The following is a 27,916-nucleotide window of genomic DNA, read 5'->3' on the forward strand; positions in this document are numbered from 1 at the left end:
CACTTGAATTTTAGAAACCATGGAATTTTTCTCTTAGTTCTCATTGGTCTCATGTTAAAATTACTTTCAGACTTTTTGTGTCTCTGTGTGACATTTTGTAATGTCATACCTTTCTTTAAAATTTATTAATGAGCTCCTTGTCTATCTTCAGCAATGGTGACTATGTCTAAAGCCCTTACTTACATGACCAACAGTAGCTATGTTAGCGTAGACTGATAATCATAGATTCACAGATTGGTTTGGGTTGGAAGGGACCTTAAAGATTGCCTAGGTCCAAATCTCCTGCCATGGGCAGGGACACCTTCCACTAGATCAGGCTGCTCAAAGCCCCTGATGAGAAGGGTGTGGGTGGCTGCAGATCTTTGGAAATCCCAAGCATAATACTTACATGGATTATTGACTAAAAGCCTTAGTGGAAAAGAAGAACATGTTAAATTTATGGAAAGAGTAAAGTATACCAAATTTAATGTGGATAATATTTGTTCTATTTGATATATATTTTCCATAGTCACATTATTTTTTTTCATAACCTGTTTTCAAAATAACAATATTTTGCTTGCTACCTGAATTACCTTCTAATGTTCACTGACATTGACAATTTTGCTAATTCTTTAGAATTTTTTTTCCCCAAGAGACAAGAACTATAAAAAAAAGAATGGAAGACCTGTAAAAGGATGAGCAAATAGCCACTCTGAGCCACAGAGAGAAGTCAGATTGTTACTTGTCCACCATACACAAATAAACCATTCATAAAAATGTTAGTATCACAAGACAGATTATGAAGGAAACTTGGTGCTTACACATAGAGACAGGAAAAGCATATTTGTACATAAAATAAGGTTTTGTCTGTATATGTGTTGTTACAGTCTTCCACAATTTTTACGCCTTTCCTATATACATGTGCATATACGGTCTGTATACTTCAGCTGTATTTGCAGTCATTAGCTGTGAAGAGTTTAGTGATGTTTAAGTGTGTAAAAGTGTCCATTAAAATAAACCACATTGTTCTGAAGTGCTACAGTCTAGTTTAACCTACAAGTAACATGAGTAAGTTCTCATTTCAGCATTTTAAACTTACCGGGATAATTGAATAAAATGAGTCTGTACCAGGAAATTTTCAAAGTACCTCAAATGGAATTTGTGTTTCACAATACCAAACATTGTACAAAACATTATCAAGCATAACACAGTTGTGACTGCTGAAAGCTATTTTTTTTTTCTTATGAGTGCTTTGAAAACCCTCGGCAAAGAAACAATGAAGATTTCTAGCAGAATCTCAAAATGCCTTTCTCTGTGCTCTCTCTCCAGAGACTTGACTGTTCAATACACTAACCATCGTACCTTGTACTTTTACTTGTTATCTCACTTGTGCTGGGTGCTAGTTATTGGTCTGGGGAATAGAAATCAGCTTATATTCTAGCAGCTAGCCATCAGACTCAGCTTTCCATGAGGTAAAGTGAGTGTTACCCAAAGTTCAAATGCTTGCACAGTATTTAGGTTTAGTTCTTTACACTGACATTTCTGAAGTTATTGCCTGTTGCGCTTGTAGGAAGCAGAGCTTGGTCTGGGGGACATGACTGGCTCCATGTAACAGAGCTGATCCTGGTTGGGTGGTCTCTGGTTTACTGGCCCAGAAAGAGCAGATGTGCGGTTGGAAGGAAAGCGTAAAGAAGCCAGTGAGTCTGTTCTGCTTGGATTTGATTCTTCCAGCACAGAGATTTTGTATCACACCCTCTTTCTCTTGGGTAGAGATTTTTAATTATGATTATTATTATAGTCTTGTAGTAACATATGAATACTGAAAATCTTTTTCTTTGAGGTAGGTTAACTTCTCTCTTCATTTCTTTTCTGAAATTATAACTCTCCAGTAGGTCGTGGTACTAATTAGCTGAATTGGAAGTTGCATACAAAAATTTTCTAGACATTATGATGTGAATATACCATTTAATGAGGACTATGAAACCAAAAATGACATTTTTTCCCTATAATTAAAAGAAAAAAGTGTTCTTTATTCAGTCACATTTCTTACTTTTGAAAGACCTTCGAACAGTCTAAGCTACTGAGTGTATTTGAAATATTAGTTTTTCATACTCAAAAAATCATCCATAATTATAACTATTGTTCTGTAATAGTAATCTCAAAAATTTCCTGTAGCCTACAGGAATTGTTACTAGAGTGAAAGTAGTTCATAAGTAACATGGGATGTTATGGGTCTGCATGTAAGTGGCTAAATACCCAAAAAAAATCAACCTTTTCTACAAAGCTGTAGGAAGAAATGGTCTGTTTTGGCCTGCTGCAGCTGAATCCTCAGTTATTTTAACCTTGCTCATACAAAGTGTATGAAAGATATTTTCAAAGCTCTCTCTATGTTATTCACAAGAAAATATAAGGTTGTATAAAATTACAAAATTGTCCAATGAATGAAATGTGAACTCTTTAAGTGTAGTTCCTAGTGTACTTCATATTTGTCTTTGTCATAAGCCTTTACCATCTGAAGTGCATCGGGTTTATATATGAAATATCATGACCTTTGATCCTATTTCTGACTTTGATAGTTGAGGTCTTATGTGTATGGGTTTGTTTGTGATTTTTTTGTTTGAGGTTCCCTCCCCCCTCCTACATTTGTTGCATCTCTGCAAGCTGTCAATGACCTTACAGCTCACAGGTGATACAATCCATAGTGAAAACATTCATAGTGAAAAATTTATCTGAGTTAGAAATAAAGCTTCTTTTCAATCCTAGTTCCTTATGTGTTAATCCAGACTATTTGTAAATGCAAAAATGATCTTTTTGTCTCAAAATGAAATGAATAAACATATCTAAAAATAAATAGAAAATTAAAAAAAAAAATCTGAGCATGTACCTCTGTTTCTTAGAAGTACTTACTGCAGTAGTTCTGTTTGGTTTTAGAACATGAGCAACAACAACAGTGGGTTTTTTTTTATTGTGATCCTTTTAACTTCTATTGTTAAAATCTGAATGAAGTATTTTGTTGCTTAGAGTCAGCTTCCTTGTTAAGAACTTCTTTAAACTGACCTTTCTTTTAAGACAGCAGTGACAAGTGCCGACTTCCCAGTTCCCAAAGCCACAGTGCTTCAGGGCATGATGCAGCTGTAGAGGGGCTGGGGTCAGCTTTGGCAATCTGTTCTGGAAAGACCATGGACTGGGGTACATACACCTCGTGCCCCTGCCTTAGCTGGGAAGTTTGTGAGCTGCTGTTACCAAGAGGGGCATGCAGAAGCTCTGGGATATGGAAGATACCCCTTGCCTGCCTCTGGGACTGCCACAGCATCATCTTCCCTTCCTGTGCCTTGTTGTGTCTATAATAAACATTCATGTTTGGCTCCCCAGAAGGGCTGGCTCCAGCCCTTCAAGCCAGGTGGCTGTGTGGAGAAGGAACAAGAATCCCTGGCGGACCAGGGGCTGCTCCTGCTGGAAGCTGCCAACCTCCTGCTCACCTCCGGAAATGCCATCAGTGCAACCTCACCCAACCAGGACATGGCAGACACTGCTGGGTTGTTTTCTTGTCTATGGAGGTATCTGAAGTCCCACAGTCAAAATAGGCATTTGTTGTGTATTCCATTAAAGCATGCACCTCTGTTATAAAGGTTACAGAATGTGTTACTGAGTTGAATATGTCTTTTGAAATGTGCTAAATTACTGGAAACCTAAGGAAACTTGCCTGTTTAAATTGCCTGTACCTCAATAACTTGGCCCTTCCTTCCTGTCAGCTTTATTCATATTTAATTCCTCATTGTTTCACAACAATGACTTCTTCATGTTTTCTTCCCAAGTGAGAGAGTAGTGTCTGGGGACGAGGATAGGAGAGTGAATGGAGTTTTTACTTTGAGGTGTTATCATCACATCTTGTGGTTAAAGACAGCTTCCCAAAAATATCTGAAGGAATTTAATTTCTTAACTAATGTATACATTTCTACATACCTACTGAACTGTCTAACTCTTCCAACTGAATACAGATGGAAATAGGCAAAGGCTGTTGTCTTCTGAAATGCAAATGAGTTCTGTGCCAAAATCAGAGACTCAGGCCCTAGTTTTGCAGACTTCATAGTTCAAGGATCCTCTTCTCCTAACATCAGTTGCTTGAAATAAAGAATGAAGAAGAAGAGTCCAAGTTGTTAAACTGTGTGATTTAAATATGTATATACTCTTGGAGAATTTTCCAGGCACCTTTAAAATTAAGCCGAGAATTCTAAAGAGATTCTCTGCTCTTTTTCTATTTAAATCATAAGAAACAGTGTAGTTTTGGTGGCATTTGTGAGATACACTAAAATAATAAATATGAGTCTCAAGCCATAAAAAGTAAATTTCAATAAAACTGAAAGTTGGATCTGGGATCCTTAAAAAAAAGGGGAAAAAAAGCTGCTTTGTTTGGGACTACTATAGGGGGAAATTGCCATTAATGTCCCCGTCAAATACAACATACTCAGTCAAACCTGTGAAGTTTCCCTGAGTTCAGGCTGGTTATCTCACAAATCTGTGCAAAGCTCTGGTGAATAATTTATACCAGGCTTGAGGTGACAAGTTAAACACGCCCATTTTGTCTAAAATGCTATGAAGGCATCAAGATGGAGCCAAGCTGCAGGGTGAGTAGAGCTCGGCTGATGGGAATCTGAGCATGTCGAGAAGGGGGATGCTGCTGTAAAGAAAATGAAATGTAATGAGATACTTTTTCATGCATAATTCATGGGTGAAAACATGACTGCATAAAAAGCCATGGATTTTAACAAGGCAGGGCTGCAATCATACACATTATCTTCCCAGAGGAACTTTATATAATATTGGTCAAAAAGAGAGGATTCTGAATACCAGTACAAAATAAAGCTGACATGTTTTCAAATGCAGTAGAATTTACTTTAATGTACAGTGGCTGTAAAGGAAACAATTTATATTTACACCTCAAAATGCTTCCTAGGAAAAAAATACTTTAAAACATATGCCTGCATTTCCTAGCTTAAAGAAAACAGTAAGATGAGGAATGAGAAAAATACCTCATATGGATAAAAAAAAATAAAAAACCTCTAAAATGCATAAGCAGTAGTTTGTTGAGTGTTTTTTTAGGATTGTGCTTTGAAATCTTTTGCAAGCATTTTTACTTTTTAGAAGCAAAACTTTTGATAGGAATGACTGCTGTGAACAGGCTTTTAAAAAGATAAAATGTTAGCTATTGTCACCATAAAATTTAATTTGGTTGCATTTGCAAAAGCAAATACTGTAATTCAGCTTTCAAGAACAGTTTAGTGGCTAGCACATGACTGTTTGAAATGGTGTTTAACGCTTGGGGTATTTAGTTGAAGGGATTAAAAATGGAATGTTGATTAAAGCTTGGGATGTCTTAAATTTATCACCACAAAATCCTAATGACAGACTTAGCTGGAAGAAACAGGGATGCCTCCTTTAGCTGTTCGCGTAGTAGGAGCAGATCGCATACAGAACAAGTCATAGGGAGTTTCAGTATCACACAAGCTGAAGGAATCTCTGAAGTTTTGTTTAGTTTACACAGCACAATCTCAATATTTGTAAGGAAAGTAAAATAGCCATTTTGCATCCAGTTGCGTTTTTATAGTCCTGACAGTTGGGTGAAGAACGCATTAAGGGTTCAAAATGATTGATGCTTCAAAGTGTTCCCCTTCCATGAGAGGTTTTTTTTCCCCTTTCTGTTGTATGGTATAAGAGGCAGAGAAAGACTAAGAGGAGTGGGTTGAGTTGGTATAGTCACTAAACTAAGTCATTTAAATCAAATTGTGTCATTAACCCCTATTGACAGGGACTCCGAATTCCTTCAGATTTTGACAGTATAAAAATAAATATGGTCTCTGTTAGAGCTAGGCAATAATTTAATATCTGATTATAGAATTTCCTTGTATCTTTTATAGCAGTTCTGGCTAAAAGCAACGCATAGCTTCTCTTTGCTTTCTCAGACTAGCAGTATAATAATGTTTGCATCTATGATCTCTAACTGTGCTTCTTCACAAAAGGCTTTCCTTCTTAAGTTGTCTATTGTCTGCATTTTTAATTTTTCTTAATGTCATCTCAATAGAAACCACTGCTCCTCTGCAGCTTCTGCAGACATTTCTTAGCCTTTAAAGAGCATGACAATGATTTGTCTCACATTATGTCTTAGCAAAATCTGATTATCTATTGGTTTAATCCAGGACTGACTTGTCATACCTGCTCATCCCCCATGTAGAAGACTTTAGAATTTGAGCTCATCCTGGTCTTTGAATAGCTAATTTTCTGTAATGGTTTTCCTGCTTTTAATAATTCAGTGTTGTTAAGGGAGAGAAGGAAGGGAGAAAGGGGACATGAGGATCCCTCAATTCAAGTTGAGGCTATCTCCCAGCTCTTGCTGTAGGACTTGCAAAGGAATTATTTCCGTCTGCTCCCCTTTACATATTAGAGCATTATTAGAGGCATTCATACACTCCCACTGGCTCCAGATTTTGCTGATTGTGTATCCTGACTGCCAGAGCCATTTCCAAGCATGGAAAGGGTTTGTTTGCTTAGATAACTGTGCTCCAAGGGAAGTTCTCCTGTCTTCTAACAGGCTGAATGGCTAGATGAATACCTGGAAATGTAGAGCATCCAAAATGGTAATCAAATGACAACATTATTAAAATCCCAGCTAAGGTGAGCTCACACAATTGGGGTTTGCTTTCCATTTATTGTCTTTTTAACATTGAAGCAACCCTCTCAAAGGTTAAGCAATGGGATTGTGTGAGATGTGTGCAGCATCAGGGACTCCATGGTGCTGTAATGGTGAACTCTGCTTTCAGCCGTAGTGACTTAAAGGAAAGCTTGTGTCTTGACCTACAGGGAAATATTACTTGTTTGATCTCCCAGGCCACTGGAATACATGATGGAAACACCTCAAATTCTGACTGGAAATCTTCAGAACAAAAAGCAGAAAAAAATTCCTAGAATAAACCAGCAAGACAAATATTAGTATGGGCCACAGTACTATAGCAGGGTTATGTGAAAAAGCACATCAAACGCCTGTCAGGAAGCATATCATTTTATGCCAGGGTCATTAACTAATGATTTCTGAAGCAGTTTAAATATTCCAGTCAGTTGGACAAGCTGTGGAAAAAGCTGTAACCCGGGAGACAAAAATCCTTAATTCTGACACTATTTCGAAAACTGATTGCTCTGTGGGTTTTGGCAGAGTACTTAAACTCTTCACTTCTATCTCTAAAATAGTAGTGACAATAATAGTGGGAATGGTAATAATATTCTAAATGAGGTTGAATTTTAATTTTTTGCTAAACTATTTTATATATGGTATAAATTTTAAGGCATATAGTATAGATATTAATCTACTTCTAGTCCTTGGTATTAGGCCTTGTTATGAGTTCAGGCTCAGCATTGTGTTTTCTGAAATAAATATTGGTTTGGCTTAGTAATTGACATTATACTAACATAAAAATTGTACGTTCAACAGCAACATGTTAGGTCTGTCAGGAGGCTGGAAGCAGAAGAAAAGAAGGTTTCTTTTAACAGAAATCATCACCAGGGTTACTAAGAATATTCACATCATACATATTCTACACTCTTTTGCTTTTAAAGATGTGAAAATGAGACATAGGCAGTGGTGTTTTAATTTAGATAATAATTTTCTATCTTTGGCAGGAAAAAATACTACTGAAGAAAAAGACTTGTAGCAATGCATTTTCCTTCAAAATGGCACTAATAAAACAAAGTGATAAAGACAAACCATGCTATATTTACCCATACATATAGTGTTGTAATGTCATAGGTGAAGTGTTATCAACACTTGGGATGAAAAGGAAGCAGGAACAAAAGTGTAAGTGAGAAATTTCATACCTTATGTGCTAGTCAGAGTTCAAAGCAACTGATATGTGAGAGTGGTCTGTCTTTCTTTTCTTGCTCTTTGGGGCCCAAAACCCCAACTTGGAAACTGCCTCATTACTGGGCATGATGTTCATAGACGTGCAGTAGTATTCATGCTTCCTGTCCTTCCTCAAATGTCCTTTTTCAGGTATGTCTGTTTGATTCTACTGATTTATTTTAATACCCCAGTAAAATATTTTTGGAAAGGCAATAACTTCATATCTCCTCATGCTTAACCTGTACACTGTAAGCAAGGCAGAGGATGCCAGGTGACTACATACGTCTCCAGTATTTTGCTGAATTACATTCTATGTCTTTTTTGGACATGGTGGCAGAAACACAAGAAATAGAAAGTAGAGTCAATCAATTTCTTTGGAATGGGACTGCTTGATAGCTTTATGTTAGCAAAGGCTGTCATTTTACATGTCAAATCAGGAGATGGAACGTTGCTGCAGCCAAAGTGACACAGGTGGTGTGATTCCACGTTGCATGCAGCTGGAAGGGCTGAGTGATCTGGTGTTTTTTCTTCCATCCCTATTTGCTAAGATTCTGTGTGATTTAAGCATCTGGAATATATCTGAACCATCTTTTAGCTGTCTAATTTCTATACCAGCAAACATGGCTGTGAGAGTAGGAAGTTCTTTGTGGGCTTATGTGGGGTAGCAGAACAGTTTTGCTGAGCCTAGTGCTGTATTCACAGAATTGTAGGGGTTGGAAGGAACCTCAAGAGATCATCAAATACAACCCCCATTGATGATTGTTCTATTAGCCATGGTAGCACATATGAAGTTAGATTAGACAGATATATTCATGGGCAACTGTGTTCATGGCTTACGATACAGACATGATTCAGTATGGCTAGAATAATGTTTTAAGAATACCTGCAGTGAGACTCGGCTATTCACATTTAGCAGCCATCCCCAAAGGAATTAATCCAAGCCATGTGATGCAGCTGTACAAATTCCCTACATGAAATACAGACAATGGTGAGTGGCAAGATGTTCTGAAGAACTTAAAATGACAAGTCTATCTAATTTCAGTACTCCAGTTCTCCATTGGACTTTAAGGCAATATAGATACTTGCCTCTGAGTGATATAGTTTACTAAGAAACACATTTTTTTTCAGAAAAGAAACAATCAATACATAATTTATAGTATGCCAGATCCACTCAGGATCTACTAAGCCTAGAGTTTTTAGAAGATGGGTTTAGAAGATGAAATTGTCCACTTACAGGATGTTTCTGGTGCAGCAAAAAGGAGGGAAGGACCCCAGTCTGATTTGCTGTGATCTACCATGGTTCCAGGACAGCACATCTTACCTTCACCCACAGTGAAGCCTAATGCCAGTTGTTGTTCCTGGGAAATACCTTATCTTTTTCTTCACCAGCTTTGCTTATTGTAAAATAATGAAAATGGTCAACCTTGAGACACAATAAAAAAGAGCTTATTTACCAAATGTTTTGGTTGTTTTTTTTTTTCTTTTCTTAATTTTGCTCCACGTAGTCCATAAACAGATTGAGCTTATCTAAATGAACTGAAACACACCAAACCATAGCAGGCAACAATATGGTTAGCAATGAGCACGTCAGGTGATTTCATCTTCACTGAATCTCTTGTACCTGAAGATCTTATTGCATAAACATAACCAGGAATATATCAGATGCATAATAACCCTCAGTTTAGGCTGTATACATTACTATGCAGTGCTGACTTTAACAATGCCAGGCCTTAGTACTTTGACAGATCTCTGTGAGAGAGGTCCTTGACCTAGGATCTTTTATGTATAGACCACATTTCATTTACTAGATCAGGATTTCAAATTGACCACAGAAATGAATATTACAACTATGAGTTAAAGATGATCTGCATTTTGCCGTCTAATAACTACATTATAAAATATACATGTAAATAAATGAAACAAGCATACATTACCCTGAATTTGTGCCAATGGATGCCTCTTCTAAAAAAGATTTAACTCACTCTGGAATTCAACCTTTCTTTGAGCTTGTAGAAAAATACTACATATTGTATAACAAGAATGTATCATGAACAGATGATCATCAAAACACGGTACCATTTCTGCAATCTGTAGAGTGTCCCCTGGCATTTACAATGGGACCTCGATCAAATATGATCTTAATTATTACACTGATTTTTACAAAAAATAAAACAAATCCTGTTTCAGTCTGTAAAGTACACATCTAGGGCCTGATTGTGCCCAGCAGAATTCCAGGTAATGTCTCTGGCAATTTTCATGCATACCAAGGGCACAGTGTAGTCATAGGATTTTTAACTGACTGGATGTATTCAAATAGGAGATAATCAATTAAAACTACACTTAACCTAGAATTTTGTGTTCAATGTGACGATCATCAAAATGAAAGGCAAAGCAGAGATAAAGAGTTTAATTAGAAAGTTTTTAGCTATTAAATACGAGTTTGAAGGGGGGAAAAGGTATCTGATCAATAACAGGTATAATATTGTATTACTAAGGTGATGTCCATTCTATAGGCTTAGACAATGCTACATACATGGCCTTCATAGGGTGTCTTGTTATATCTGTTTCGTACAGATTGTAACAGAAACGAGTATAAAATTTTGAGTCACAAAATAGCTTATGTTGATCAACATGCTTTTACAAAGAACATGTCTAATCTAATTTAGTATTTGTTCGTAAAATAACAAACTTTTCTGATGAAGCAAATTACAGTCTTGTGAATTTCTAAGAGGTTTTCAAAAGTATTCTGCTTTACAGGAAAAAAAAATCACATTGCATTGATAATCTCAATATTGAATGGACAAAACTAAGTATCTGATGGATTACAGAAGTAGAAAAAAATGTTTGAAAAGAGGTTAAACAATAGCTTTAACTATTCTTGGCAGAATCCTATATAGGTGCATTTGTAGATCAATCTGTGCAATATAATTAACAAAGGGGGATTATAAAATTAATGACAAAATATGCAGATTATTTAAAAAATAATTAAATAACACCTCATGACAGTGAAATCTATAAGAAGTGCTGATTTGTAAGGTGCGGTCCTTAATAAAATGTATTTTGTCAGCATGACATCCATAAACAAGACAAGTATGTCACACTTACAGGGTGTCATTCTAGAAGGCATTGGCTATTAGTCTGTCCGGATCCTCTACCAAAGATAGGAAATGTGATCCTTGAAAACATAAACAAAGGGGTGTGAAGGTAGTGTTACATTTTCGCACGGAAGTAACACCACCATATTCAGATTTATTGGTCTATGATAATTTGATAGAAGTTGAGTAAAAACTATTAGACTGATTCAAGTTGAAAAAAGAACTTTGTTTACCTGAAGAAGACCAATCTTGATGACAGTGTTCTAGGAAAGCATAATTTTTATTATAATACCAAATTTAATTTAGAATAAAAGCAAGGATTTTTTTTTTTTTGCTGTCAGTGGCAGTAGGCTGAAGTTAGGCAAATTCAGCTATAAAGTGCACATTTTTAGCTGTAAGACTAATGAAGCATTAGAACTATTTACCCATGAAAACAATGGATTTTCTATCATTCAATATCTCTAAAATAAGACTGCATGTCTTTTCAGAAGATATACTATAGCTCCAACCAAAGTTATGGGTTTGATTTGGAAATTACAGATTGACTTTCTATGCCCTTTGCTACAATAAAAGCTCAGGCCAGATGACAGAAATGGCCTCTTACAGCCTTGAAAACTAGGAATCTAAGCTGTGGCTTTGCTTAATGAAGAACACACTAGAAAACAGTGTCTGCAGTTCCTCATACCATCCTGTCTCTTCACTGCCTCAAAAGCACAGATGACGCCAATGATATAAAATATTTCATTTTTAAAACATCTGATACAAACTTTGCTGCTATATCAAGAACTCATTGATTTTAAGGGAACTGCTGTCATGCTCTAACTTGGTAAAAATAAGACAGAGAAGCTCAAATGCTGTTGTTTTTTTAGATTGTGAACAAACCTCTTTGATCATTAAATCTCTGTGTGTGTGTGTGTGTGTGTGTGTGTGTCTCACATACACCCACAGGTGCGTGTGCACACACACACACACACACACACACACTCTCTCTCTCTGACATGTCTCAAAGCTGGGTAATCAATGATTAAAGTTCTTGTGGTACATTAGTTTTTTGGGTTTTTACAGTATTAATTATATACATATTTTAAATAGCATAAGTATAAATAATTTCAGGACACTCCCAGGAAAGCTGTTTTTTAATAGGCCTATCTATTAGGTTGTTTTAGTCATTTCTTGAATGTTTCATATGTTATGGTCCTGTGACTTCCACTTACATGTTTGCTTGAACAAGCTCCTTTTAGGGTATTTTCATACCTGTGCAATTTTTGTGGCAGCAAACCTTTCTGAGATTATATTAAAGTCTAACACACAAACTGGAAGCACCTAGGAAATTTTCATTGCTGCTGCCTGAAAACTGTCACTGAGTTTCCATCCATTTCCTTTATCATCCTAGTTATATCATAAGTTTAAAGTGATCACTTCTTTTGTATTTCTTGTTATTAAGTGTATAAGCTGCTATTTTATATTACTTCTAGACCTAATTTGTATGAATACAGATCATAGAATCATAGAAGATAGAATGGTCTGGGTTGGAAGTGACCCCAAGAATCATAGAGTTCCAATTCCCCTGACACAGGCTGGGCCACCAACCTCCAGGCCTGGATCTACACAAGGTTGCCCAGGGCCCCATCCAACCTGGCTTTGAACACCTCCAGGGATGGGGCATCCACCACCTCTCTGCGCACCCTGTTTCATCACTTTACCACTCTGTAAAAAACTTCCCCCCAATTAAAACAAGGCAATTGTGATCCTTCTCTTGTGTGTGCTTGATGAAAGCTGTGCATATCTAAATTGCAAATAAGCATCAATTTTTTCAGAAGTTCAACAAGAAAGAAGTCACATAGGATTCTTTTGTTGAAACTGTAGTAATCAACATGGTCATGGACTGTAACCCGTGTTTTAGATACATGGCTGTGCTGCTATCTCTTTTCTAAAGAATCACATGTTCATATAGAGACATGTTAATTTGCTCCAGACATGAAATAATGATAAAACTTCACTAAATATTCAGCTATGATGTCAGAAGCTTGTAGGGAAATGAAACTTCTCTACATACTCTTTTTATAGCCTTCCTTAGTCTTTTTATAGCTTCTTTAGTCTTTGCCACTTGACCGATCTATTGGTATCTACATATGGAAGGATTACATCCTAAAGCAAATTTTTTTATTTTATTTTAATCATTTCTTGGGCTTAAGGTCTACCATACTAACCACACAGGGAAATTAGAATAAGCTATTAGAAAATGAAGGCTTTAATTCACACATAAAGACTGAACACATCATTTCCAGGGTATTCTTGCATATTTCATTTTAATCTGCAGAGTGCACTTCTTTTCCTCCTTTGTATAGTACTGGATACTGGATGAGATTCATTATCCTTCTTCTCCCCTGGGTGCACGCAGCACTTTCTTTGTGACCCAGATAACAAAAAATCCAAATCCAAAACATGGGGTGATACCTAGACAATCAGAAGGGGCAAAGACATCTTTAACTTTCTCAGTATGTATGTATTCATTGAGTACAACAGATATGAGAAAAAAATATTTCCTTGAACAGAAAGAGGACGTGTATCTTGGAGGTTTAAAGAGCTATTTTTACTTGGCTATTCAATTAAAGGAAGTCTTCATTGTAAAAAGGTGTAAGTATATTCATTTAGCTATCTTGAAAAATGTTGCTATGAGTGCCTAGATAAAGGAAAAAAATCCACTGGTCAGGATTAGTTGGTGTCAGCAACCATTTCACTGTGGTGGTATAACAGACATGTTTTGGAGACCTTGAGAGCTCAACTTTATGGCACAAATTTTAAGAACCAGTTCAGAACACAGCTCAGACTTCGGTTCATCAGCCTATTCATACTGGACATAAACTGAGTATTGAGGAATTTCAGCATTCATTAACAAATACCATATATTGATTCTTTTAGTTAGAGTGGACATATGTGAACAGTAAATCTAAGAACAAGATGGTAAAGCATTATTGTTGAGGGGTTTTTTTGTTATTATTATTAATATTTATTATTTTTTATAAGAGATTTAACTTTTTTTTCTGGAGGACATGTAAATAATTCAAAACATAAATTGAAAGAATTCTTCTACAATATTCAGAAAAGCACCAGTTACTACTTTTATCACTAGTTTATAAAATGAGACAAGAGAAAGAAGCTAAGAGAAAGTTGCACAAATGCAGAAAGACTGGCAAATCAAGATAAAAATGAGATATTCTAAAGATCAGAATTTCCCTATCCCCTTCATTCCTCCCACGCATTAAAAAGAAGGAAAAAAAGCGAGAAAGTTCAACATCAGGCCAAGTATTAGCAGTATGTACATAGAAACTTTAGATTTTAGAAACATTTTCTTTTTTAAAATAAATTAATTAGTTTCTACTAATTACCTTAGATGTATTTCTCTAAGTTTCTAAAAGTTGCCAGGTTCTTGAATTTAAACTTTTTAAAAATGTGAGGGAGTTCAGGTCATGATTCTCCTAGAGGGTTAATACTTCATGGTTTTATATAATATGTTGTTAGATCACAACCAGAAATAACATTTAGAAGGAAGGCCTGATTTATAGATACCTATAGCATAAAAGTAATGCTAACATAGCCAGAACTGATAAAATAGTGGATTATATGGAATAAACTAAGCAGATCCATTTCTAATTCTTAAAGAATCATTCCAAATTTTTTTATGTTGCTAATCCTTTACTTCTTGGTGCCATGCAGGATTAGAAGTAAAATAATAAATCACAATATTACTTTATTTTCTATGTTTTGGAATCAATGTCCATGTACAGAGAGTTTAACACTTTCTTCTTTATTGGAGAGTAGGAAAACTCTGGAAAATTGAGAAATTCCTTGCCATTACCCTTTAATGTTATTCTTATAAAAAAAAAAGACAAGAAGGGAAGAGAATAATATGTATGCTACCACATGTAAAAACTCAAAGGAAATGTAAAAGTTTGACAAGGAAAAAAATCCTTCTCTGAACTATCACTTTTGTGGTTTAAAGAATTTTCCAGTGACCTGGAAATGCACAAAATGCTGGAGTTGAGCCTTTTAAAGTTTTACCACACACTACATAGATCTACATGGTCTCCATGTGGTTTAAATCAGACTGTAAACTTGCATCTGAAACCAAGAACACTTTTCAACTCACCCATCATAGGTTTTATAACGCTTCATCATGAGCTTGACAGAGCATTGTTTTACTACTTTAGGAGCTTTTAGGTAGGCAAGAGATAACAGCAGAACTGGAGAGCAGCCAGATATTTCCAAAATTGAGATGGTAGCAGTAACTTGTCCCTGGCAATACCTGGGCTATCGTAATGTCTAGCTGTAAAGTAATGCCAGGCATTTCTCATGCTGTGTATATCAAACTCAGTCAAGTACTTTGCTGTCTACTAATTTCTTTTTCCACCTTATGTTTGGTGCCAATTACAGTAGATGCTCAAGCATGCTATTGCCATTTCATGGGAGTATCTACTAGAGCAAGCCTTCAACTTTTCAAAATGGTTTATGCAACTTTTCAAAATGGTTTATGTGCTATGTTCCAGACTATCTTAGTGAAATGTTGTGTATTTAGATCTCAACTTGTACAGTATTTAGATCTTGACTTGCAAGGGCCTATTTGTATGGGACTCACAGATCTCTGTTAGGGAGAAACTGTTCATATTTTCTTGTCAAATTTATTAGGAAATACCGAAGCAGCTTTCACCAGTGTTGCTACTCACCCAGTGTGCCTTTGGTAGCTGCATGTGAAGGTCAGTATTACTTTTTCTTAGGAATATGGACAGTTTCTTTTTTTTAATTGACTCTCCACTGTGTATTTATTAAAGGCAAATGTTTTCCACTATTTCTTGCACTTGGTACAGGATTTGGTGTGGTCTATGATCATCTTTGTCCCTTGATGTCCCTTGATGATTGTTTCCACAGCCTCATTCTGACTGCTGTGAAAGATGTTTTTTCAACCCAGAGAATGTTGGTTTTGCCACTCTCAGTCATCCTGAGCTTTGAAAGGTCATGTGCCAAAGTAATAGGGGTAAGGCTTAAACCTTGGTTTAGCAATCTGGGTCATTAATGTCTAAAGTAGAGATTAGATTCAGAAGTGTCTGCAGGAAGTACTGCAGCATTTAACACCAGTGAAAGCTCCTCAGGGCATGTGTTTTTGCACCAAGTGGTACTGAACTACTATAAGCTGAATGAAGGCCTGAGATCATGTTATCCTCTTTTGCTATGGCACAAAGCCTCTAAGGCTTTCTATCAGAATGAGCAGAAATGCTGAATAATAGATGCTGCTATTGAGATTTAAATATTAATGTGTCTATACATACATATTCTCAGACTGTTTTGTGTAAGAACATTGTCTTTTATTAACTCTGAGCTGTTGGAGTGGAAGTGAGTACTCTTATGGTGAAGTAATGTGTTTGTGAAGCTCTGTTACTGTTTATCCTTTTTTTATGCAAATGGTTTTATCCATCCTTGCTCAGGTTTTATTCCTCTGTCATTAGGAATCAATTTTCCCCTTTAGAATTAAAAAAAAAAAAGAAAAACTGCTGAAAAGCTTTTTTATGAGAAAGGAATACATAAAAATTTTTAAAGATACGTTTCACTTGTTAGATGATCTGATTTCCCTCAAATTACTTTTATTTACAATAAAACAGTGTTGTTGTGTTTGGTACTTATGCTTAGTATAGCTTCAGAGCTGGAATCTCAGATTCTCCACAAAAACATATTTTGTAAAGTGCTTTGACTAATGTAATTGTTAGATGTTCCCTGACTAGCTAATGACTACGTATTTGTATTGATATTATGGGATGGTCCCGTCAGGGAGAGCCTCATATTGTTTCCTGTCAGCATGAGTCAGTTTGCCGGCTGAAGTGAAGTGCTACAAGCAATTCAGAGTGTTCAAGAATAAAGTCTGATTAGTTGACGCTGAGGTGTACATGGCAAAGAAAACACTGTGAGCTAATAATTCAAATGGTTCCATAAAAAGAAGCATTAAGATGCCACAAAGTGATTTTTCATAAATAAAAGTCAAGTGGGTGAATGTTTTTCAGATTGCCATGTAGGGTCTTCAAATACACATAAATAAAATTCTCTTTGCCTTCTAGTTGCAGAGGTCTAGTTTGAAGTTTTGTAGAAATCAAATTTCTCCTCATGCATTTATTATATTCCATGCATTATCATTCTAAAACCTTTACTTTTCTGATTAAATTCCTACATAAGGAGTTTTCTGACAAGCTCTGTGGTATGCAGATTAAGAAACTGGGGACATTTCTTCTGATGACTCCTAGGATACAGTTGGTTTTCTGGGCTGCAAGTATTCATTGCTGGCTCATGTTGAGCTTTTCATGAAGCAGCACCCTGAAGTCCTTCCTCTCAGGACTGCTCTCAATCCATTCTCCACCCAGCCTGTAGCTGTGCTTGAGATTGCCCTGACCCATGAGCAGGACCTTGCACTTAGCTTAGTTGAACTTCATGTCATTCACATGGGCCCACCTCTCAAGCCTGTCAAGGTCCCTTTGGATGTCATCCTCTCCCTTTGGCATGTTAACTGCAGCACAGAGGTTGGTGGTGTTGGCAGCAAACTTGCTGAGGTTGCACTCAATCCCACTGCCCAAGTCACCGACAAAGATGTTAAAGAGCATACCTTAACCTGGTTTACCACTCTCTCCTCGGGGAATTAAAACCTACAAGTAAAAATTTGACTTGTTTTACTGCTTTGCCTACATAACTCTCTATTTTATTATCAAACTAATCCAGTCCATGTCTCAGAAGTTCCAAGCTCATCAGCAGTACTGCAAATTAGAACACAGCACAGCTGCACCATTTAACCCAACGTTGTCCCAAAAACACACAAAGCAGAAGAAAAAGCTCAAAAGTAGGAGACACCATGGGAGCTGTCCTGCTTACCTCAGTGAGCCAAAAGAAAAGGAATTCATTGGCTATAGGTGTGGGCTTCTCTTTATGATATAGTCAGATGCAGTCATGATGTAGGCATAGTGGGATCCTATAGTTGAAGAATACCCTACCACAGATATTATAAAATGTTTCATTGTATAAGGACCTATGGAGTAAAACATATCCAGAATGCTTCAATGAATAAAAAGTAAATGTTAAGACTTTTTATTTTTTAATTCCAAAGTTTAACAACCAGAAAGAGGAAAAAATTAAAAGGATACACAGGAAAAATGGTTTTCGGTGTGATAATTCCTGAATACTATTGTATCACTCTATGCTTTGAGTTGTTAAATCCATTAAGAAGCAGGTCAAATTACATTAAATTTCTTTATTCCAGAATATTTAAGAATTTAAGTGCTGGCACAGTTGTCACAAGGCTTTTTTTCGTTAGATCATCTTCCAAGAGGAGGCATGAATGCACTCCAACAGAAAGTGTGCCCACTGGGCCTCAGCTGAGAGGAAGGGCAACCAAAACCATCAAGAGGAGGAGAGGAAATGACATGTAGCACAAACACCTTGTTGAGTCACAGGTCAATCTGCACTTTGTGAAAAAAAGTATCTTTCTAGTATGGGGACAGAAAAAGAGGTCTGACACTTAGAACATGGTTGGAATACTTGGAAGAGGTAGTACAGGATCTGTCAACCTGATAGTGAAGGAAACAGCCAAAGAAGGAATAGAAATTCAGCACAGAAGGGTGTTCTGTCAAGAATATGTCTTTTTGGAAGCCATGAAAAACTCACTTTACACATGGTCAACAGGGCTTGTTAGACTTTATCTGCAAAATTCTTGAAAACATTATCTGTAGTGGTTAAACCCTACCTTGAAACCACAGCAACTGAATAAGAATGTCCTTGCAACTTGTTCCTGATTGCAGCAAACTAATATGTCACTGGGACTCAGAAGTAAGGGTTGAAGGCCACTTCTTCATATATGTAATGTGCTAGTGTGGTAGTTTAAGCCTGGCTGGAGGCCAGATGCCCACCAAAGTTGCTCTATCACTCTCCTTTTCAGCTGGACAGGGGAGAAAATAGATATTGAGAGGCTTAGGAATCAAGATAAGGACACGGAGAGATCATTCCACAATTAGTTTAACGGGCAAAACAGACTCAACACAATAAAAAAATCCAGTTAATTGATTATACTACAAACAAACACACACACACAGAAACCAGATCAGGATAATGAGAAGTAAAATCAAATCTTAAAACACCTAGCCCAACCCTCCCTTCTCCATAGACTCCACTTTATTCATTATTTCTCTCCCTCCTGCCCAGGAGTCACAAGGGGAGATGGGGATGGAGGGTGTCAATCAGTTGCTCACGAGTTGTTTTCCTTCTTAGCCAGGAGAGGTATTCCTCCCACTCTTCTCCTGCTCCAGTGTGGGGTCCCACCCATGGGAGACAGTCCTCCACAAACTTCTCCAATGTGAGTCCTTTCCCACAGGACTCCAGCTTCACCAACTGCCCAAACATGGGTCAGTTCTAAGGGCTACAATCTCTCAGGCCCAGGCTGGTCCTTAATGGACTCCCAAGTTCCCCCAGAAAACCTACTCCAGCCTCGGCCTCTCTCTCCATGGGCTACCAGTCCTACAGGGCCTTGCTCCAGTGTGAGTCATAGCATCTTTCATATGTCTCCACCTGCTCCAACATGTGGCCTCTCCATGGGCTGCAGGTGGGATTCCTGCTCCCCATCATCTTCCATGGGCTGCAGGGTGCAACTTGCTCAACCATGGTCTTCTCCATGGGCTGCAAGGGAATCTCTCTCTCAGGCGCCTTGTCAGCCTCCTTGGCCTGCAGAGTTTCTTACACCTTTCCACTCTTATCTTCTCTGGTGCAAAAAGTGACTGCTAGCATTTAAATTTTTTTTCTCTTAAATGTGATTCACAGAGGCACTATGGCCATCACTGACTGGCTCAGCTTTGGTGAACAATGACTCTGGCCTTGAGTCAGCTGGTGTTTGGCCTAGGGTAAGCTTCTAGCTGCTTCTTCTGGAAGCCACTCCTGCAGCCCCCCTCCTCTACCAGAACCTTGCCATGCAAAACCACAACAGCTAGCCTTCCGGAAACTTGAAAAAGAAAAGAACTTCAATAAAAGGCAGAAAGAAGAAACTAACAGAAACTTCAGTTAGTTGAAGACTAAGGAAAAGAAGGGAAAGAGGAAATGGGATTTGAGGATAATAACATAAAAAAAAACCCCAAAAAACCAAAGAAGAGTTTGGAAGAGCCAAGAAGGGAGAGTAGTCCTGGAAAGAGAAAACCCAACTACTGGGACTAGGGTTTGAGGTAACAAGATGATGTCCTTTCTGAAGGCAGGAACTCTGCAGTATAACTGAACCAGGAAGGAAAGATGGTCAAGACCAGAAAGTAGAAAGGCTGGAAAGAAATAAGGGGCTGTTGAGTGAGGTCTGAGTTGAAATATTGGAGAGAGAAATTGCTCACTGAACCACAACGTGCAATCAGGGACTATGAAACTCAGCAAAGCACCAGTTCTCTGCATGTAGGGACTTACAAAGTAGAGGCTGGTAATATAGTGCTGCTGGTGGTTGCATAGGTTAGGTCAAATGGCAGATAACAGTGCTGATGGTATCTGAAAGCTCTCACTGTGCCAATGAACTGTGTACATGCTAACACAACATAAATTTCGGGTTGAAAATATAGCAGGAAATTGCATTTCTTTACCAAAAATTACGAAGATGTTTTTACAATCACAACATTAGCAGGAATGTCAGCATTAAATTAGCCCACAAAACAGCATTTCCAATATTTCTCGTCTTTCATGTGTTTCCATTTACATCCTTAGAATTAATTAAGATGTGTGTGTGTGTATGTGAGCTTGTAGGTGAATGCAGACAATGTAGGCCACAGAAGAAACATGTTTCATGCTTGCATAGTCTTTACATAGCAGTCAATGCCAAAGTTAGTGTCTAATTATCCAGGAGTGACATACAGTTACCTTCACCAAAGACTATTAACTTCCTTCCATAGATCTGTCCTGTTCCTAAATACTTACAACATAATCTTGATTTGTTCCTAAAGCCTGGTAAATCCTGATCTCTCAATGAGGCAAAGAGTGTCTGTGAAAGGAAAAGTATGTGATTGTGAGACTAACTAAAGACTTGAATGTCAGTATTGTATAACTGTTGATTTTGGGATTTTATTCCTTTATTAATGCAGATTTTTTTGTTAATATTACCTTAGATGCCTCTTTTAGGAAGGAAAACATGTAAGGGTATTGATTGATGATATGTATTTTTATAATGAACTGCCTAACTTTGAGTTAATTATGCTTTTTTCAAAAACTACAATGAAGACTGATTTTATGAAGACAGAAAAGCTGGCATTTGGAATTCCTTGTATCATTCCTGGTCTAGAAAAGAAAAAGAAGAAACCATTATTAGATATTTTTTATTCTTCCAAGGACTCACAATCTTTTCACAGATAGACTGAGTGTCAATCCATATGCATTTGTCTAAGGAGTTACATATAAATTATTTTCTTGCATTATTAATTGTATCTGTTTTATTATACAATGACTGCTACAACTGGTTCCACCTACATCTGTAGAAATGCATGAAAGATTTTAGTAATGCAGATTTTTGCTGTCTGCTTTAGCAACCTATATTTAACGCTTTAAGGATTAGTAGCATGATATGACAAGTTCTTTCCACTGTTTCTTTGTTATAGTATGCCTGCCTGTAGGTCCATAACTTTCTGATACAACTCCCCTTCCCACCCTCTTGTCAAACCAAACAGGGATTGTCATTGGGCAGCATTACTTGCTCTCTTTTACAGTTTTCTGTATACCTATTTCTTCTTCAGCAGTGTCCAGATCCAGTACACAATTAGAAAAGAAAGTAAAGATTAAGGGTGAATAATTTTGTCGGCATGTTTTTTAATCAGTAATATTATCACATTAAATGCTTCATTCTTGATATTTTAACACTGAAATTAAAATTCTTTCCACCAGTAAAATGATTCTTTGGGGTGTTGTTACACCTGACCTTTGTTCAAAAGCATGCATAAGAATAGGGGAACAAGTGAGAATACAATTCTATTTTCTTCATATAGCTAACATACGGAGATGTTTAACTCCTGTCAGAACTTGACAAAAACCCCACAAATAAAATAAATAGTGCCCTTTGACCCATCATTGACTTCCGCAGAATTTGGACCAAAGCATATACACACAGTTAGCAAAGTAAATCTACTGATTGGTCACATAAACAACTATGAAAAAACAGTCACTGCATTTAATTTTATGGGTCTACATTCCAATAAAATTTACACTGGGTTTCAAATGCAGGATCCATAGAAATGGTATTTTTTTTTCAGTTGCTTTTTTTGTTATCTATCTACCATGTCAACTTACTAAATCAGAAAGAAAAATGCAGTTTTCTAAGGGTAGAAGAAAATTCTTTCAAACTGACTTTGTTCTCAGATAAGGGTATGGTGGGGAGGAAGATGCTCAAAAACAACCAGAAACAATAAATGCTGAATCATTATGTAGGCTTTTGAGAAGAGCTGTCTGAGCATCTGTTTATTTGTTTCTTGTCTCTAATGAGTGAACTGAAATGTATGGGAGGCAGTGAAGGTATTTTGCTTTGTTCTGCTCACTAAACTGAGAGTACTCTGGTTCTCCATCACCATATTAATCTAGCAAAGATCATGGTGTAGTTCAGTTCCACAGAATTGAAGGAGATGTAAAGGCCCCAGAGCAGGGGTCTTGCTACCTCAAGATTTATCTGCGCTTCAGGACCAATGCTGAGTAGTGTGCACTAATTTTAAGCATAAAAGTGGCATTTTACTGTTCAGTATTACATTTTTTGTGATTTAAAAGTTAGACAAATCCTTCGCCACCATTTGGATTGAGGACAAGTTAACTAATCATCTAGAATAGTACCACTTGTTGGTTTGGGTTTGTTTTAGTGTTTGGGTCTTATTGTATTATCTTGCAGGGAAGAAATGAAAGCATGTGCTTATTTTCTTACATCCTTGTCCTCCAAATATATTTTCTTAAAGAGCAACTACTGATACATAATTATAGAAATCCCACTGAGCACAGCTATAACCGCCTCTCCATCCAAATATCTATTCTTAATTGTATTATTTGTAATGTGAAGCTCTGTGGAAGTAAATAATAAAACATAATTAAAGATACATTGTGCACCAGCTTTTCCAGTTGAACAGATTGAAGTTAAACCTTAACTCCCTTGCATCCTGTGAATACACATTTAGTTCTTTGACTTTGATATTAAATGTCCCGCCACTCTTTCCTCTGGGGAAATATTCTCATCAGAAAAGCTGAGAATCCTGCAGTCAATAAAAACAAGAGAAAAAGAGAATTTTAAAAAAAGGGAGAAAAAAAAAGGAGAGGAGAGGAGAGGAGAGGAGAGGAGAGGAGAGGAGAGGAGAGGAGAGGAGAGGAGAGGAGAGGAGAGGAGAGGAGAGGAGAGGAGAGGAGAGGAGAGGAGAGGAGAGGAGAGGAGAGGAGAGGAGAGGAGAGGAGAGGAGAGGAGAGGAGAGGAGAGGAGAGGAGAGGAGAGGAGAGGAGAGGAGAGGAGAGGAGAGAGAGGAGAGAGAGAAAGAAGAGAAAGAAAGAGAAGAGAAGAGAAGAGAAGAGAAGAGAAGAGAAGAGAAGAGAAGAGAAGAGAAGAGAAGAGAAGAGAAGAGAAGAGAAGAGAAAGAGAAGAGAAGAGAAGAGAAGAGAAGAGAAGAGAAGAGAAGAGAAGAGAAGAGAAGAGAAGAGAAGAGAAGAGAAGAGAAGAGAAGAGAAGAGAAGAGAAGAGAAGAGAAGAGAAGAGAAGAGAAGAGAAGAGAAGAGAAGAGAAGAGAGGAGAAGAGAGAGAAGAGAAGAGAAGAGAAGAGAAGAGAAGAGAAGGAGAAGAGAGAAGAAAGAGAAGAGAAGAGAAGAGAAGAGAAGAGAAGAGAAGAGAAGAGAAGAGAAGAGAAGAGAAGAAGAAGAGAAGAGAAGAGAAGAGAAGAGAAGAGAAGAGAAGAGAAGAGAAGAGAAGAGAAGAGAAGAGAAGAGAAGAGAAGAAAAGAAAAGAGAAAAGAAAAGAAAAGAGAAAAGAAAGAAAGAAAAGAAAAGAAAAGAAAAGAAAAGAAAAGAAAAGAAAAGAAAAGAAAAGAAAAGAAAAGAAAAGAAAAGAAAAGAAAAGAAAAGAAAAGAAAAGAAAAGAAAAGAAAAGAAAAGAAAAGAAAAGAAAAGAAAAGAAAAAAGAAAAGAGAAAAGAATCAGTCCTGAAAAAATACAGAGCTTAATAAAGAGCAAAAGACATAGGAGCACTTTTTATACAATTTGTTATATTTGTTAAGGACTAGATTTATCAGAGAACAGTTCAATACTGTGGGACTGGTTTGATGCTATGTTGTTCAAAGGATACACAAATTTTTTTGAAAGACTGAATGATACGAAATCTCTCTTTTAAAATCTGCAGCTCACACTGTTATATCAACTGTATAGTTGTAGCAGAAGTTAAAGTAACTATAAACAGTAATGTTTTCAACTAATAATATCTTGAATAGTTTTTCTTTTTTTTTTTTTTTTTTGTCTTGTAATAGGTAAGTTCAGATCACCCCATAACCAGAGTGTAATGAAATTGTCAACATTTTCTTCATTTCTTCTTTTCCTGACAAATGGTGTGAACATATCACCTTTTTCTCTTAATGGAAAACCTAACTGGAATACATCAAAATGCTATTAGGTTTTTCATTTTCTACCACAATTTAATGCTGGGGAATGCATGCAACCTTCATCTGCGCACGACTGTAAAATATTCCCTGTCCCTGATAAAATGACTGCAATGGAAAATCAAGCAGAATTGTTCTCTGTTTTGTATTGCTATTCCTTTGTTACAGTCTCTCTCTGACTGTGTGTAGGAGGATTATCAGGGCTACACAAATACACATGGGTTATATTACCTCAAATATGCTGAAAATGACTTAGGTAAAATGTTAATGTGTAAACATGTTTAATTAAAAAGTCTCCATTTTCAACACTACTGTGCTACATATTGCATTTCTTCAAAAATAAAAACTGTGAAGCAAACAATGCATTTATCATAAGTTTCAGGAGGTGCTGATTTCAATATTATGTAGAAAATAGAGAAAAAGATCAAGTGCCCTCATCCCAAGGGAAATATCTGTAACCTATTCGTTGTTTAATTCATTTTGTCATGAGCTAAACCAATAGTGAGATATAAAGTGAATCTAGGCTTGCATACATAATATAAGTCAACACAGAGCCTAAAAATGAAATCCTTCATCTATAATATTACACCTTACAAGATCAAATCATGTTCCTTTTTGAGGCAATTTCTTTAAATGGGCGCAGAATTGGGCCCTCGCATCATATTCCTCAAAAGGAAAATCCATGTGAGAATGCAAACCAAATTGTAATTGTAACCTAAGTACAAAATGCGTAATTATGATAGCATTTTTTTAACAACATGGTATACTAAATAAAATTAATCATACTTTCAAATTTCTAGCATATCTTATGTTTCTTAAAACTGAAAAAAAGTCTCTGCAACAATTATTTTTGACTCTATAGCAGTTATAGTCAGTAAAATGGATCTTCAGATTTTATAAGGCACATTATTGAAAGAACATCAACATTGTAAACTTGCCTTTGAAGATATTGTTTTCTGATAATTAACTATGGTGATTTTATAAATTATATTTGTGTGTGTATACAGTTAAATATACACTTCAGACTAAGTTTTCTATTAATAGAAGTGGAGGAATAAGGAAGTAGCTTAAAACTTTATTTTATTTCATCTGGAAAATGAATGGAAAATAAAATAAGTAATTTTTTTTCTTTTTTAAAAAATACATAATGAGCAGGAGAAAACAAATGAGTAGCTGTTTTAATGCAAAGCAACATCAATTTATTTGGATTAATTTGTCGTTAATCCCCCAAATTTCTGGATTTAAAATTAAAGCAGAAAAATTGAATAAATGTTTTTTCTCCAAGCATCGTGTTTAAGTACAAATTCATTCCGAAAAATTATTTTTGTTAGGAAGATATTATAGATTATTTTTTAGTATTTGTAACCATGTTGGCAATAACAATAACAGTGATGTTGCCTTTCTGTTAGGGCAGCGTGCAGATTTAAGGGATAACTTCATAGTAGTGGTTCCAGTTGTCAGTTAGCAGCACCTAGATCTGGTCCACTGAGGCTGCAAGAGCAGCTGTAGACAGGTGTCCTACCCTTCTCCATGCTCATCAACGGGCTGCAGCTATTGTCTCAGCCAGAGACATTGTCAGCCCTTAGGAAAACCAGAGATCAAATGTAGAGGTCATTAGCTAGCACCTTTTGGTCTTGCTATAATAACATCCCGATTGCATACATGGCAATTTACATAGCATTACCCATTATGCTTTGTGCTGCAATTTTGCTTTTGGAGGTCACTCTAACTTGATTAACTCTCTCTTAAGAGTGCCTTTTCGAAGCATCAAAGCCCTGCATTTACACATTTTACTCTATTCCTTGTTGGCTCCTTCTTTGAATCTAAGGTACTATGTTGAATTGTACTGGGAGTCCTGAAAATATAACCATAAAAAGAGTCCCATTAAAAACATAAGACCCAAACCATTCAATAACAAAGCATTCAATTAAAACCAGTTAGGCAACCTTGGTAGGCTTACAGCCTTTCTGAATTTGCAAACCTCAGTAGATATTTTTAATTGCTTTTTCTGTATTATTTATTTGTTTTATCTGTAATTAGATACACAGACTATCTTCCTCTCTTGCTCATTTTCTTCAGCATTAGCTGTTCGCAGTGGATGTTCCACTAGGTATCTGTCAGAATTTGGGATTCTATACCCATTACCAAGATTGATAGCAGTTATCAAACCTCAAAATACGCATGTGTTTTTTAAATATTAGCTGTCACGATGTGATAAGTTGTGTTGCATTGTATGTTTCAGAGTGTAGCACAGAGCCCAGTGGGGCTCAGTTTTTAAAGATGAACATACTGAACTCAATTGCAGAGCACAGAAGCAGCATAAAGACCTAGACACAGACAGAGAGGCACACACACACACACAACTGGTGTTCAGTATTTAATGGAAACCTATAAAAATGTTCAACATCCTTATCTTTTGTTTTCCAACATGATTTAACTGCATAGGTAAAATGGGAATTTTGGTTTTACAGCTGATAATCTGGATAAAATTTACTGTAATTTTTTATGAATTAGTTAAACGGAACATATGTAAAGGTTAAAACATGGAAGAGAAACGCAAAATACAAGAGAGAACAAGTGCAAATTGACCTGTATTCTGAAGGAGAGAGAGGGTAATCATGCTCTGTTATGCATTTTACAGGATAGTGGTCCACTAAAGCATTAGTAGATGTCTGGAAAATGTGATCCATAATACATATCTGTGAAATCCATCCTATTCTGGAGTATTAACTTCTTATCCTTAAAAAAAAAAAAACCAGAAGATCTTAATTGTATTTTTTTTTAATTTTATAACAAAAATGAGTGTCCTTAGTGCTTTAGAGGCAACAGACATATGTGCACCCACATGTGTATAATAGCTTCATTTTAGCCCATGAGTCCAGTGTTTCTTTTACACTCCTAAATAATCTCAAAACATTTTGCACATTCTTTTCTGCAGAAATTTGCATATTAATGCAGTGTAATTGGCTACTCTTGTAGCCTTTAATGCTATCTGCAGCATTCAGATATCTTTAATAAAGAAGCAGTAGAACAGTTTTTGGCTCTTTAATGGGGACTTTAAAAGTATATAATTATCCCTTTGTGCATACAAACTAACAGAAACACTTTTATACTGACAGAGGATTGCTGCTATTATTTATTTTTTTATTTCTCTAAGAGGTAGTGGTGAAGAATACACTTCTAGCGAGCTAAAATGTGGTATTTTAATTAAGTGGAAAACTTGAAAAGGGAAGCTTTTTGCAGAGGGGGCTCAATTGCTTCTTACAACCTTTCTGAAAAGGGCAGAGTGTTAAAACAAACCTCCCACTTTT

Source organism: Gallinula chloropus (assembly GCF_964237585.1).
Source record: "Gallinula chloropus genome assembly, chromosome: 2".
Lineage (NCBI taxonomy): Eukaryota > Metazoa > Chordata > Aves > Gruiformes > Rallidae > Gallinula > Gallinula chloropus.